Here is a 14,591-nt window from a genome sequence, read left to right as displayed (position 1 = left end):
CTGAGGATGTCCCACTTGAGATGCTATCTGAAGAATAGCTAAAACAAAAGGAGGCTGGAGGCACAGCTCCAGTTATATTATCATCTGCTTAGCAAGCTCAAGGTCCCTGAATTCAAACCCCAACACCACACAAAAAATTAATTAATTAAAAAGAAAAGAAATGCTATGCAAATGACAAATGCCTTTACTATCAGTACTCCAGAGGTTGAGGCAAGTTCAAAGCTACCCTAAGCTACTAGTGAATTTGAGTCACTGAACTGTAAGACCCTAACTCAAAACAACAGTAACAAAAAAGCAATGAGCCAGGTGAAGAGGTTAATGCCTGTAATGCCAGAACTGGAAATGCTGAAGTAGGGAGATTATCAGTTCAAGGTCTGCCTGGGCTGCAAAACAAAAAAAATCAGAAAGAAAGTAGTTGGGAGGCAAAGTAAGGCACAATCTGGAAAGCATTCACTGTGTTGTTAGGAAATGCATTTGATGACTCACCGCGGTGGGGCTGGAAGCCTGACTACGGTAGGAGCAAGGGTTGAATGAGAGCTTAAGAAGTGAATGCAGCTAGTGGAGGTTATGGTTTGGAGAATTCTTGCTGAACGAGTGTAGATCATTTGGGATACATAATACAGTAGTTGGTGCATGGTGGGAGTTCTCCAGAAAGGAATTAGGATCTATATCTCTTTCCACTTACGACCCCTGCACCTGATTCAATGCCTAGTGCATAGAAGGTATTTAGCCAGGTGTGGAGGCTCATAATTCTAGCTACTAAGGAGGTCCAGATCTGAGGATTGAGGTTCAAAGCCAGCCAGGCAGGAAAGGCTGTGAGACTCTTACCAAGCATAGGCTGTAAATACTGCCAAAAAGTATTTATAGAAAGATGGAAGGAAGGACTATAAAAGATGGGCAGAGCTGGGCACAGGCTGAGATCTGAGGATTGTGGTTCAAAGCCAGTCCAGGCAGGAAAGTCCGTGAGACTCTTATCTCCAATAAACCATCAGAAAACCAGAAGTGGTGCTGTGGCTCAAGTAGCAGAGTGCTCACCTTGAGCTAAAGAGCTGAGGAACAGCACCCAGGCCCAGAGTTCAAGCCCCACGACTGACAAAAAAAAAAAGAGGCCAGTTGGCTGAAAAGAAATTGGTGTATGTGTGTGCATGTGTGTGCACACATGTGTGACTTAAGAACCAAGAACAGAATATGAAATATATAGAATAGGAGGCCACAGAGGTGGGTGTTTGAGTTTGAGAGTAAAGCCCTTTCTGAGGCTACTAAGTCCCAGAATGTGAATTTAGGGGTAAATGGCTAAGTTGGAGTCAAAGTCAAAGTGCTGGATGGGTTGTTGGGGAGACAGTGAAGTCAACAGGAGGATGATGAGTCTGAGAGAGAAGGGAGACTGAGCAAGGGACCAGTTTTCAGCCAGTAGTGGGAGGAACTGGGACTCCTAGCTAATCAGAGCGAGGCAGGTACAGCATGAGTGAGAGCATGGAGGATTCCACAAGTAGCTCCTCACCTGTAATTTATAATAGCTATCTACCCCTGCTCTGGAATCAGCCTCTCCTTAGGCCCCTAGCCTAATGGATTGAGGCAAGGTCTCACCAGCCTCTGTTGCTCCCATCATGCGTCAGCACCCGAGTACCACTTGACTTGTGAGTATAGTCTTTGAAAGCTACACTATGCAATACTGACTAACAATCTTAAAAAGGTGCAGGCCCTTTTCTCAGGTAACTTTATTCCTGGGGATATTCTTTTCCGTTAATGGAATAACTAGGCATGCCCATTTTCTGGGCATAAAATATATAAATAATGTGAGCATTATTTGTAATAGGAAACCTTTGCAGGCCCAGTATAAGTGCCCAATAAATAGTAGGAATACAATTAAGGAAAGTATAATATACTCATTAAATGCTTGGCAATTTTTTTTAATATCACAGGAAAATGTTTCTGATCTAAATTAGATGTAAAATGTACAAAATTACATGATACTATCATTATGTAAAGTATATCAGGTGTGTAGAAAAACTGAGAGAAGGGCTGGGAAGGTGGCTCAGTGGTAGAGCTTTTGCCTTGCATGCCTGAGGCCCTGGGTTCCATTCCTCAGCACCACATAAACAAAAAGAAAAAAGCCAGAAGTGGTGCTGTGGCTCAAGTGGTAGAGCGCTAGCCTTGAGCTGAAGAGCTGAGGGACAGCGCCCAGGCCCAGAGTTCAGGCCCCATGACCGGACCCAAAAAAAAAGAAAAGAAAAGAAAAACTGAGAGAAGAAAATATACCAAAATGCAGATGTAAACAATGGGATTTCAGATTATTTTATTTTATTTTTTTTAATGTTTGATAGTTCTGGAGCTTGAATGTAGGGCCTTACACTCTTGTCCACTCAACTGACACTGTATGAGTTGAGCCGTATATGTACTTCTGGCTTCTTGCTAATTATTTGGAGATTAGTCTCTTGAATTTTTCTGCTCATACTGGCTCCAAAGCATGATTTTCAGATCTCAGCTTCTGAGGAGCTAGGATTCTAGGCATGTTACTCTTTTGTTGTTGTTGTTGTTGTTGTTGTTGTTGTTATCATTGTTAGTCCTGGGGCTTGAATTCTCAGCCTGAGTGCGGTCCCTGAGTTTCTTTTGCTCAAGGCAAGTGCTCTACCACTTGAGCCACAGTGCCACTTCCAGCTTTTTTGAGTAGTTCATTGGAGATAAAAGTGTCATGGAGTTTCCTGTCCAGGCTGGTTTTGAACCACAATCCACAGATATCAGCTTTCTGAGTAGCTAGGAGTACAGGAATGAACCACCAGCACCTGGCTGGCATGTTATTCTTTAAAAACAAAATAATATATTAGACTATTGTTCTGTCTTGTCATTTCCTCTTGGAGCCTGCATTCAAGTTCTCTCTACCTTCTCCTCTGCCAGGGAATTGCATTCGAGTTCTATTTTTTACAGCTAAACTGGACTTGATGTCTTAAGTAAGTTTGTGTGTGTGTGTGTGTGTGTGTGTGTGTGTGTGTGTGTGTTGTTGTTGTTGTTGTTGTTTTTGCTGTTTTGCCAGTGTTGGGGCTTGAACTCAGGGCCTAGGCACCATCCCTGAGCTGCTTTTGCTCAAGGCTAGTACTCCTATCACTTGAGTCACAGTGCCACTTCTGGCTTTTTCTGTGTATGTGACAGTGGAGAATGAAACCCAGGGCTTCATGCATGCTAGGCAAGCAATCTACCACTAAGCCAAATTCCCAGTTAAGTTTTGTTAAGTACATATTGTTCTCTAGGCATCGTATTTTGTGCACTCTAACCCTCATCTCTGCAAAGTAGTTACACAGTTTCCAAATCTACAGACGTGAAACTGAAGCTCAGAGAAGCCAGGTAACACTGCTATGAAGTGGCAAAGCTAGGATTTGAATCCAGATTCATACGCTACCAAAACTGATTTTTCTTGCATTACTCCTGTTGCTCAATGAACTGCCCTTATCTACAGATGATAAAACTGAGGTCCTGAGAAGAGATATGGCATACCAGTGTCATTTAAGGGGTTTGAGGCAGAGATTGATTTAGGTTCCTTTTTTTCTATCATTTCCCTAAGACTAGTCGAGGCCACATAGCTGCACAGCATGACAGAATGCATCTGCTCTGCTTGGTGTAGAAGGGGAAAATTGAGCCCCAGAGAGGAAAAGTGATTTCCCAAAGTGATAAATGAGTCAGTGGCAGAGAACCCAAATCTCTGTAAAGGATTCATTGCCTGCTGCAGCAAACTTCCAAGTGTCAAATGACCAATAGACAATAACACCAGTGGCTCCAGAGACATGGGCTTTTGGAACCCTAGATCTTGCATACGGATTGGCCCATTAATACATGCAGAAATGTTAGTAAATTGAATTGGGGAAACATCAAATTGATTATATAAATAGGGGAGACTCATGTTGACAGCAGTGACCATTGTAAAAACACAAAATCAAATGAGGGTCTGAAAGATGCAGGAGTCACGAGGTGTGTGTGTGTGTGTGTGTGTGTGAATGTTAATTCTTTTAGCTCTTAGACTTGTCCCTGAAAACTTGGCAGAAAGATATTCTGAGACAAAGAGCCTCTGTGCCCAGCTGGCATGGACACACTGAGGACAGCCCAGCAGGGTTGAGGAACACCCTGCTGCTCAGGCCTCCAACTGATAAGCAATTGAGACCATCTGTGAGTCAGAGATACTTGGATATGCTGAGCCTGGGAAAGAATCACCTTGGACAGCTGCCCAAACCAAAGAGGCCTGGTCCAGCTGGCCTTTCCAGGCCTCAAGTACAAACCGATGGCAAGAATCTCTCTGGAGGTCACAGGGATGAAGAGGCAAGAGCAGGAACCTTGGACCCATGAGACTTCAAGTTCTGATTCTGCCATCTGCTCAGTGGGTGGTCTTGGATAATTTACTAACCTTGTTGTTCTTTTTTTTTTTTTCTCGGTGCTAAATGTATCCAAATCCTTGCACACATTAAGCAAATGCATTACATACCTAATCCACTCATCTGCCTGATTTTTCATTAAATGCAAGTGATCATTCTAAACTTCCTTGCAGAAGGCTAAGAGGAGTAGATGATATGAGATATGGAAATCATATGGCAAAGTATCGAACTGGTGCATAGGAAGCACCAGCTCCTTCCCTATTGTCTTGGGCATTCTGCTTGCATAGCTCACCTGCTATATGATTCCTTTCTTTCTCCAGTCAGTTACTGCTCACATTTCATCACAAACCCCAGGCTGGCCATTCTGTTTCAAATAATCGTTTAGTGCTCTTCATTTTCTTCATGAAATGATATTTCTTGGTATTATATTATACCTTATTCGTATTATAGTCTTATTATATCTTATTCTTCATGTAGCATGTTAACTCCATGAAAGATGAAACATTGTTCTCTTCAATGCTCAGACATATTAACTCATTAATGAACAGATGACGGGTGCCAGTGGCTCACGTCTATAATCTTAGCTACTCAGGAGGCTGAGATCTGAGGATCATGGTTCAAAACCAGCCCGGGCAGAAAAGTCCGTGAGACTCTTATCTCCAATAAACCACTAGAAAACTGGAAGTGGCACTGTGGCTCAAGCGGTAGAGCACTCGCCTTGAGCTGAAGAGCTGAGGGACAGCACCCAGGCTCAGAGTTCAAGCTCCATGACTGACAAAAAAAAAAAAAAGAATGCCATAAAATAAACAGATGAATAAATGGGAGGAGGAAATCTTTTAAAAGAGGATTGAGCCAAGCACTGGTGTAATCCTACCTACTAAGGAGGCTGAGATCTGAAAATTGAGAATTGAAGCTAACCTGGGTAATAAAGTCTGTGAGACTCTCATCTCCAATTAACCACTAAAAAAAGCCAGAAATGGAGCTGTAGCTCAAGTAGGAGAATGCAATCCTTGAGCAAAAAAGAGCTCTGGGACAGTGCCCTGGCCTTGAGTTCAAGCCCCAGAACTGGCTGTTCCTTCCTCTTGTCAGCTATGGCCTCACTGGTTTTGTTATTTTGTTTTAAAGTTATAGCAAAAGATTTGTTTTCAAGTTACAGCAAAGTGGGATGTAGTGAAACTTTGGAATTAGTACATAAGTAAACAAGTTTAATTCTAGGTCTCTGGATAATTTACTTTAAATTTTTCTCTCTTAAAATTTTGTTTACCAGGGGCTGGGAAGGTGGCTCCGTGGTAGAGCGCTTGCTTTGTATGCATGAAGCCCTGGGTTCGATTCCTCAGCACCATGTAAGCAAAAAGCCGGAAGTGGCGCTGTGGCTCAAGTGGTAGAGCGCTAGCCTTGAGCTGAAGAGCTGATGGACAACGCCCAGAGTTCAGGCTCCACGATCGGACCCCCCCAAAAAAATTTGTTTACCAGGCTGGGAATGTGGCTTAATGGTAGAGTGCTTACCACATAAACAGAAAAGGCTGGATGTGGCACTGTGGCTCAAGTGGTAGAGTGCTAGCCTTGAGCAAAAGGAGCTCAGGGACAGTGCCCAGGCCCTGAGTTCAAGCCCCAGGATTAGCAACAAACAAACAAAAACCAGAGCTAGGGATGTTGCTCAGTAGTAGAATGTTCTTGCCTAGCATGCATGAGGACCTGAGTTTAATTCCCAGCAACACACACATAAAAATTATGTATTTGGGGCTGGGAAGGTGGCTCAGTGGTAGAGTGCTTGCCTTGCATGCTCAAGGCCCTGGGTTCGATTCCTCAGCCCCACATAAGCCAAAAGAAAAAAGCTGGAAGTGGCACTGTGGCTCAGGTGGTAGAGCGCTAGCCTTGAGCTGAAAAGCTGAGGGACAGTGTCCAGGCCTAGAGTTCAGGCCCCACGACCGGACCAAAAAAAAAAAATTATATACTTATGATTTATTTGACCCTTATTTAATCTAATTAAAACATTTTGAAAGTATAGGACACCCAAAGTTTATATTATGGTTTCTATAATATTATTCTCCACTAAAAACTTACTAACCAGTCTGGTTATTTTGTTGTTGTTTGCTGGACCTTAAGCTTGAACTCTGGGTGCTGTGCCTGAGCTGCTTTGGCTCAAGGCTAGTGCTCTAGCATTCAAGCCACAGCTCCACTTCTGGCATTTTTGCCAGTGCTGGGACTTGAACTCAAGGCCAGGGCACTGTCCTGAGCTTCTTTTGTTCAAGGCTAGCACTCTACCACTTGAGCCACAGCACCACTTCCAGCCTTTTCTGTTTATGTGGTACTGAAGAATTGAACCCAGGGCTTCATACATGCTAGGTAAGCACTCTACCGCTAAGCAACATTCCCAGTCCCCACTTATGGCTTTTTCTGAGTAGTTTTATTGGAGATAAGTGTCTCACAGACTTTCCCAGGCTGACTTCAAACTTCTATCTCAGATCTCAGCCTCCTAAGTAGTTAAGATCACGGGTGTGAGCCACTTTAGCCCAACTTAACTGCTCCTTCTTACAGGAATAACTGTCTGATTCTAGGCCTGGGGAAGAGAATATATAAGCTATATTTTTCATAGAACATTTTATAGTTCTAGAAAGTAAAGTATTGTTCAAAGTAAAATGATAGGAGGATGCTAAAAGGACACAGAAATCAACTGAAAGAGTTTTCAGTGACTAAAGATACTTTGAGCAGCAAAATAAACAATATGGTGTTGGATTACAAAAAAATACCTATGAGTCCATACCAATATAAAGAAATAATTGAGTAAATAAATAAATAAGAATGACTAGACAAAAATCCCAGATAGAAGAATGTCAAATATATAAATGGATTGTCTGCCCACAGGAAAATGGTGTATAGCTCCCCCATTCCTTAAAGATGTACTGTACATACTGATTTCTTTATAAAGTGTTCAGTAAGGAAAGAAAATGTGTAGGTGACCCCATAAACATATCCAATAAGGTGAGCAATGTTAACACCATTGGTGGTATGCTTTTATTGTGTATGTGTGCCAGTCCTGAGGCTTCAACTCAGGGCCTGAGCACTGTCTCTGAGCTGTTTTGTTTAAGACTAGTGCTCTACCACTTGAGCCACAACTCTACTTCTGTCATTGTTGGTAGCTAAATGGCTACTAGAATTTTCACAGGCTTTCCTGCCTGGGCTAGCTTTGAACAGTGATCCTCAGATCTCAGCCTCCTAAGTAGCTATTATTAGTGTGAGCCACTAGCTCCTGGATGGTAATGTGCTTATTAATAGTGCATAATGAGAGGAAATCCTCGAGTTACCTGTGTGGTTGTACACCCCCTAAATCTATCACCCTACATAACCACAAAGGAAGTGTCAGAGAAGCCACAGATAAAGGTAGGTCACTCTACCAAATATCTCACCTGCACTCATCAAAAAAAAAGTTAAGATAATCAAAACACAAGCAAATCTGAGAAACTGTCACAACCAAGAGAAGCCAATGGAGTAATGGTACTAATTGTAATAGAGCCTCCTGGATAGAATCCTGCACCAGAAAATGATTATTAGGTGAAAACTAAGGAAATTTAATTAAAGTATATATGGTAGCTAATAATAAGCCACCATTTATTGGTGCTGGCAAATAAGCCATGGTAATAGTAATAGTTGAATAAACTAGGTATGGGATATATAGCAACTTTGTAGTATTCTTGCAACTTTTCTATACATCTATAAGCTATGGTAGAATAGGTGTGCTAAAAAATTACTTCACCTATAATTTTTCCCACCAAGATTTTCCAGTGGGAAAAAAATCAGGAAAAATGACTTTTTTTTCCATCTAGCCAAACCCTAAGTAGTTTTCTATGTATAACAATTGATGTTAATTTCAGCAGAATTTATAAGATTAAGGAAGAAAATCATACAGAATTCTCAAGTAGTATGCATGGCAATGTAATCATGAAAGGTCATCTTTATAAGACATTTTTAACAGTGTATTATATGTTATTTCTTATTGTTCTACCAGAAATTCTGTGAGCTAAGTAATAGCTTTCTACAGAGGAAGAAGCTGAGGCTTAAAGAAATTAAGGAAGTTAAAAATACCACTGGTGATTTGGTGCTAGTGGCTCACACCTGTAATCTTAGCTACTCAGGAGTTGAGAACTGAAGATCATGACTGGAAGCCAGCCTGGGCAGGAAAGTCCATGAGACTCTTATCTCCAATTATTCACACACAGAAAGCTGGAAATAGAGCTGTGGTTCAAGTAGTAGAGCACTAGCCTTGAGCAAAAAAGCTCAGTGCCATGAATCCAAGTGCCCGTCCCTTAGTTCAAGCCCTAGGACTGACATGCATTCACACACACACACACACACACACACACGCACACAATTACTGAAACTAGAGGTAGAGATGAGTCCTTAGCCCAGACTTGATTGTCTTGATTTGAATTGTATCACAAGCCAGGCATGGGGCGGTGCTGATATGGAGATAAATTGGAGAGGAAATATCATAATGTGGCCTCCATGCTTCTTTATTGCTACAGATTGAGAGTGATTAAGTATTTATCAGCTAGATGTGCCAGCTCCCCAAAACAATCCTTTTTCTTTGACAGATTTCTGGCAACCTACAGATATTGACTTATTTATGTGTTTATTTTTTCAGTACTTTTTTTTTAAATTCAGGATCTGACCCTTTCTACGCAAGTGGTCTACACTTGAACCATGCCCCCAGCCCTTCTTTGACCAACTGAAAGGAAGATTTAACAGAGGAAAAGAGATGGCAGCAACTTTGGTTAATCAACTGTTCTCTTGGACTCAAAAGCTGTGCTTGAGGGCTGGGAAAGTGGCTCAGTGGTAGAGTGCTTGCCTTGCATGTATGAGGCTCTGGGTTCAATTCCTCAGCACCACATAAGCAGAAAAAGACAGAAGTGGTGCTGTGGCTCAAATGGTAGAGCGCTAGCCTTGAGCTGAAGAGCTGAGGGACAGCACCCAGGCCCAGAGTTCAGGCCCCACAACCAACAAAAAAAAAAAAAAAAGCTGTGCTTGATTTGGACCTCCTCCCTTCTCTCAACCTGCAAACTATACAGTCCTGCTATAGGAACACTATCTTTTGTTGCATGATTCTGGGCCTTTACAAATTCGAGTCATTCTGTTTGGAATGCCCCACCCTCATCCTTTCTGCCATGCTTCATGTCTTTTACATTTTTCAGGCATGCCTTCTCTGAAATCTGCCTTAATGCTGGGATGCAGTCAGCGCCTCTTGGAATTATTTTGTCCTGTGCTTCCTTCTGTCACTACCCTAAATCACACTATTGCTTTACTTCTGTATTGTTTGTATAGCTCTTTCACCAAATGCCATGAGGCTCAGAGATCCCTGAAGAGAACTTGTCAGATTCATGTCTGAGAATCTTCTGCTGGACACAAAGTGAATACAGGAATAAATAAACCCAGCTCCAGAGTGTAGAAGAACTGGGCTCCGATCTGCAACCAATAACTATGTGTCCATTATAACAAGTCATTTCTTTCTCCAGGCCTCAGTTTCCCTATCTGCATTATGTGGAAGTCAGATTAAATAGTCACCAAGAGTCATTCTGGCCTAAGCCTTTTATACTGTTTAATGCTAGAGTTAAAGAACTGGGAGTACATTCAACTGTAGAATGCCTGCCTACCACATGCAAGGCCTTGGATTCGATCCCCAGGAAAAAAAAATTGCAAGGGGGGGGGAGGGGTTTGCTGGGTGTGGTGATGTATGGGAGACTGAATCAGGAAAATAAAAAGCCTGGGCTACACCTAGAATTCCAAGCTAAATAACAAGACCCTATCTCAAAGCAACGCAAGCAAGGAACAACAGCAGAAATATGACTCCTTCCCGCCCTCCCACCCAAAGATGTTGTGAGGTTAAGATGACAAAAACCAACCAGGTATGGTAGTATGCACCTATGATCACAGCTATTCAGAGGTGCAGGTTGGAGGGTCCTCAGTAGAAGGCAGACCTTGGGCAAAATTGCAAGACTCCATCTGTAAAATAACTAAAAAAGGAGCAAAAAAAAGGGGGGGCTAAGGGTGTGGCTCAATAGTAGTAGAACACTTGTCTAGCAAGTTTGAGGCCCTGATTTTAAATCCCATACTAGCAAAATATAAAAAATAGAAACTAAAATAAAGCCAAGTCAGCTGTTTTTACAAGCCTGTTAATTAACATTTGTCAAGCTGGATGCCAGTGACCACACCTGTAATCCTAGCTACTTAAAAGTCTGAGCTCTGAAGTACTGCTGTTTGAGATCAGCCTTGGCATATGTACAAGACCCCTTTCTAACCCATAGCTATGCGGCATACTCTTGTCACCCCAAAGTACATGGGAGGCTGAGATTGGGAGAATAGAGATTACAGGCCAGCCCTGTCAGAAAAGTTCACATGATTCCATCTCAACAAAAATAAGATGGATGTGGGGGTGGCTATGTTATATATGAGAAGCTAAAATAGCAGGATTGAGGTTCTGGTATGTACATGGGCAGGGAATGACACCTTATCTCAAAAACTGCCAGTGTAGAAAAGAGCTAGAAAAGTGGCTTAGCTATAAAGTACCTGCCTAGCAAACATGTGCCCTTGAGTTCGCAACATTTGCCAAGTGTATGAATAAAAAATGTTTTCTGGAAATTCCGTGGCGGAGAGAAGATGGAGACGATTCTGGAGCAGCAGCAGCGGTACCACAAGGAGAAAGAAAGGCTCATGGACGTCATGGCCAAAGAGATGCTCACTAAGAAATCTACGCTCCGGGACCAGATCAATTCCAACCACCGCACTCGGGTTATGCAAGATAGGTATATGGAGGTCAGTGGCAACCTGAGGGATTTATATGATGACAAGGATGGGTTAAGAAAGGAGGAGCTCAATGCTATTTCAGGACCCAATGAGTTTGCTGAATTCTATAACAGACTCAAGCAAATAAAAGAATTCCATCAGAAGCACCCAAATGAGATCTGCGTGCCAATGTCAGTGGAATTTGAAGAGCTCTTAAAGGCACGAGAGAATCCAAGTGAAGAGGCATAGAACTTGGTGGAATTCACAGATGAAGAAGGATATGGTCGTTACCTTGATCTCCATGACTGTTACCTCAAGTACATTAACCTGAAGGCATCCGAGAAGTTGGATTATATCACATACTTGTCCATCTTTGACCAGTTATTTGACATTCCTAAAGAAAGGAAGAATGCAGAATATAAGAGGTATCTGGAGATGCTGCTTGAGTACCTTCAGGATTACACAGATAGAGTGAAGCCCCTTCAAGATCAAAATGAACTTTTTGGGAAGATTCAGAACGAGTTTGAGAAGAAGTGGGAAAATGGCACCTTCCCTGGGTGGCCGAAAGAGACAAGCAATGCCTTGACCCATGCTGGAGCCCATCTTGACCTCTCTGCGTTATCCTCCTGGAACGAGTTGGCTTCCCTGGGTCTGGACAGATTGAAATCTGCACTCTTAGCTTTAGGCCTGAAATGTGGTGGGACCCTAGAGGAACGAGCCCAGAGGCTGTTCAGCACCAAAGGAAAATCACTGGAGTCTCTTGACACCTCTCTGTTTGCCAAAAATCCAAAAACAAAGGGCACTAAGCGAGACACTGAGAGGAACAAAGACATTGCTTTCCTAGAAGCCGGATCTATGAATATGTGGAGATTCTTGGGGAACAGCAACAACTTACTCATGAAAATGTACAACGCAAGCAAGCCAGAACAGGAGAGGAGCGGGAAGAGGAGGAAGAAGAACAGATTAGTGAGAGTGAAAGTGAAGATGAAGAGAATGAGATCATTTACAATCCCAAAAACCTGCTTCTGGGCTGGGATGGCAAACCCATTCCCTACTGGCTATATAAACTTCATGGCCTGAATATCAACTACAACTGTGAGATTTGTGGGAACTACACCTACTGAGGACCTAAGGCCTTCCAGCGGCACTTTGCTGAATGGTGTCATGCTCATGGAATGAGGTGCTTGGGTATACCCAACACTGCTCATTTTGCTAATGTGACACAGATTGAAGATGCTGTCTCCTTGTAGGCCAAGTTGAAACTGCAGAAGGCTTCAGAGCGATGGCAGCCTGACACTGAGGAAGAGTATGAAGACTCCAGTGGAAATGTGAACAAGAAGACATACGAGGATCTGAAGAGACAAGGACTGCTCTAGTGTTCAGAGATGTTGCTCAACTTTGGGCTTGCCTAGGCTTCCCCGAGATCTTTTTCTATTTCTCCCAACCAAATGCTCTTATTAAAGACTCTTTGCTACGTAGTCATGGTCTAGCATGAGTCTTGTAGAAACAAGACATGCTGGCACATTGCAGGGTTGAGATTTGTTTTATCTTCGTTTTATATTTAAAAAAAAAAAAAAGATTCTGTGGGAAAGTAAAACCAAAAAAAAAAAAAAAATGTTTTCTGGAGTCAGGTGCCCAGTGGCTCACACCTGTAATCCTAGCTACTCAGGAGGCTGAGATCTGAGGATTATGACTCAAAGCCAGCAGGGGCAGGGAAGTCCATGAGACTCTTATTTCCAATTAACTGCCAACAAAAGCTGGAAGTGGAGCTATAGCTCAAGTGGTAGAGTGCCAGCCTTGAGTACAAAAGTTCAGGGACAGTGTCCAGGCCCAGAGTTCAAGCCCCACAATCAGCACACACACACACACACACACACACACACACACACACACACACACACACACACAAGTTTTCTTTCCATTTGCATGGCTGAGAACCTTAGAGCCATGATTGTATGTTCTCACAGACTTCCTCTGCCAGTTTGCTCAGCAGCCCTGCAACGTAATGTTCTCGGGCCACCTTAATGACAACGAGAGGCAGGTTCTACAGACCATTGGCATCTAAAGGGGGTGTCTTCCCACTTGTGCTTCCCCTTTGGGCCCAACCATGGACCATTCTGCAGTCCTCTGGCCAAGAGATGCTCTTCCCAGCCTAGAGTGGCTTTCTGGAGTGATGTTGACCAACTCCCGAGACCACGATCACCAGTGCTGGCACTTAGGAACAAAGGACATTTCTCAGCATCCCTGTGAAGATCCCCCATTTCTGGAACCTTCTTTCTCCCCAGCTCTGCCCCCATATCTATTCCTAGTGTTTTCTGCTGGTCAGTCCAGAAACATCTATATACCCAAAAGGATTATGGGTTCATGGCCCCCTCAACATAGACCCTGAGTCTTCACAGTATGTACCTACTGAGTAATTCAATGAATATTTTTGACAGTTTGCTTTGTGTTAGATAATAAGACAAACAGAAGGGATGAACAAAATAGTTGTGGAACTTACCAGGCTGGTGGGGAAGACAGATCTTACACATAGTATATACAAACAATCCCTCACAAACCATAAAGTTTTATGATTGATTTTTTTTTTTTTGGGGGGGTCTGGTCATGGGGCCTGAACTCTGGGCCTGGGCGCTGTCCCTCAGCTCTTCAGCTCAACGCTAGTGCTCTACCACTTGAGCCACAGCGCCACTTCTGGCTTTTTTTTTTTTGCTTATGTGGTGCTGAGGAATCAAACCCAGGGCTTCATGCATGCAAGGCAAGCGCTCTGTCACTGAGCCATCTTCCCAGCCCATCATGATTGATTCTTATACAGTCTTTAGTATGTGAAGGGCTTCCCATATGACCTCAAGGGAAATTGTATAATGTAGGGGTTATGAGTACAGATTTTGGTTATATGTAGACCTGGGTGCAAGCCTGGCTTGCCTACTTACTCACAAACTGGGTTCTTGGGCAAGATTCTGAGTTTCAGTTTCACCATCTTTCACGAGAATAAGTAGAACATTCATCACAGGGCTATTCTGAGAATGCAGTAAGGAAACGTGTACAAAGCAGCGGGCACAATGCCTGACATATGGCTGCTAAACAATAGCTATTTTTTCTTTTTTGTTTTAAACATGTTTTTAAAAAATCTTTTTAGTAGCTATTACTGTAATACTTTTTTTTCTATAAAGAACTTTTCTTTGTATCTTCTTCCAAAGGAAAGACTATTTTGAAATCATATAAATCTGGGTTCAAATCTTACATTGGCCACTTGCTAGATGCAAAATGGAACTAAAGAACCCAGTCTCAGAGCATTTTCCAGGAAAGTAAATAGAATGAGGCTTCCAAGGGCCACACAAGAGCCTAACACATATGACTTCAAAATGAATCTTCTTCTTTTTTATTTTTTGTGCTGGTCCTGGGGCTTGAACTCAGGGCCTGGGCACTGTCCCTGAGCTTCTTTTATACGCACAGGGC

General features: G+C 42.7%; 1 protein-coding gene and 1 pseudogene across 1 annotated transcript in view; both read left to right on the top strand.

Moving 5' to 3' along the window:
• LOC122106128 (calreticulin-like) overlaps nt 1–14,591 on the top strand; it is a gene marked incomplete at its 3' end in the record, with an annotated part of 49,497 nt that overhangs the window by 6,124 nt on the left and 28,782 nt on the right. The gene's annotated exons all lie outside the window — the stretch shown is intronic.
• On the top strand, nt 10,994–12,686 carry LOC122106122 (annotated as a pseudogene).

This window comes from Dipodomys spectabilis, unplaced genomic scaffold (assembly GCF_019054845.1).
Source record: "Dipodomys spectabilis isolate Male_0828 unplaced genomic scaffold, ASM1905484v1 ptg000002l, whole genome shotgun sequence".
In the NCBI taxonomy this organism is placed as follows: domain Eukaryota; kingdom Metazoa; phylum Chordata; class Mammalia; order Rodentia; family Heteromyidae; genus Dipodomys; species Dipodomys spectabilis.
The sequence above is the reverse complement of the archived record's forward strand: the minus strand, read 5'-3'. Positions and strand labels throughout refer to the sequence as shown.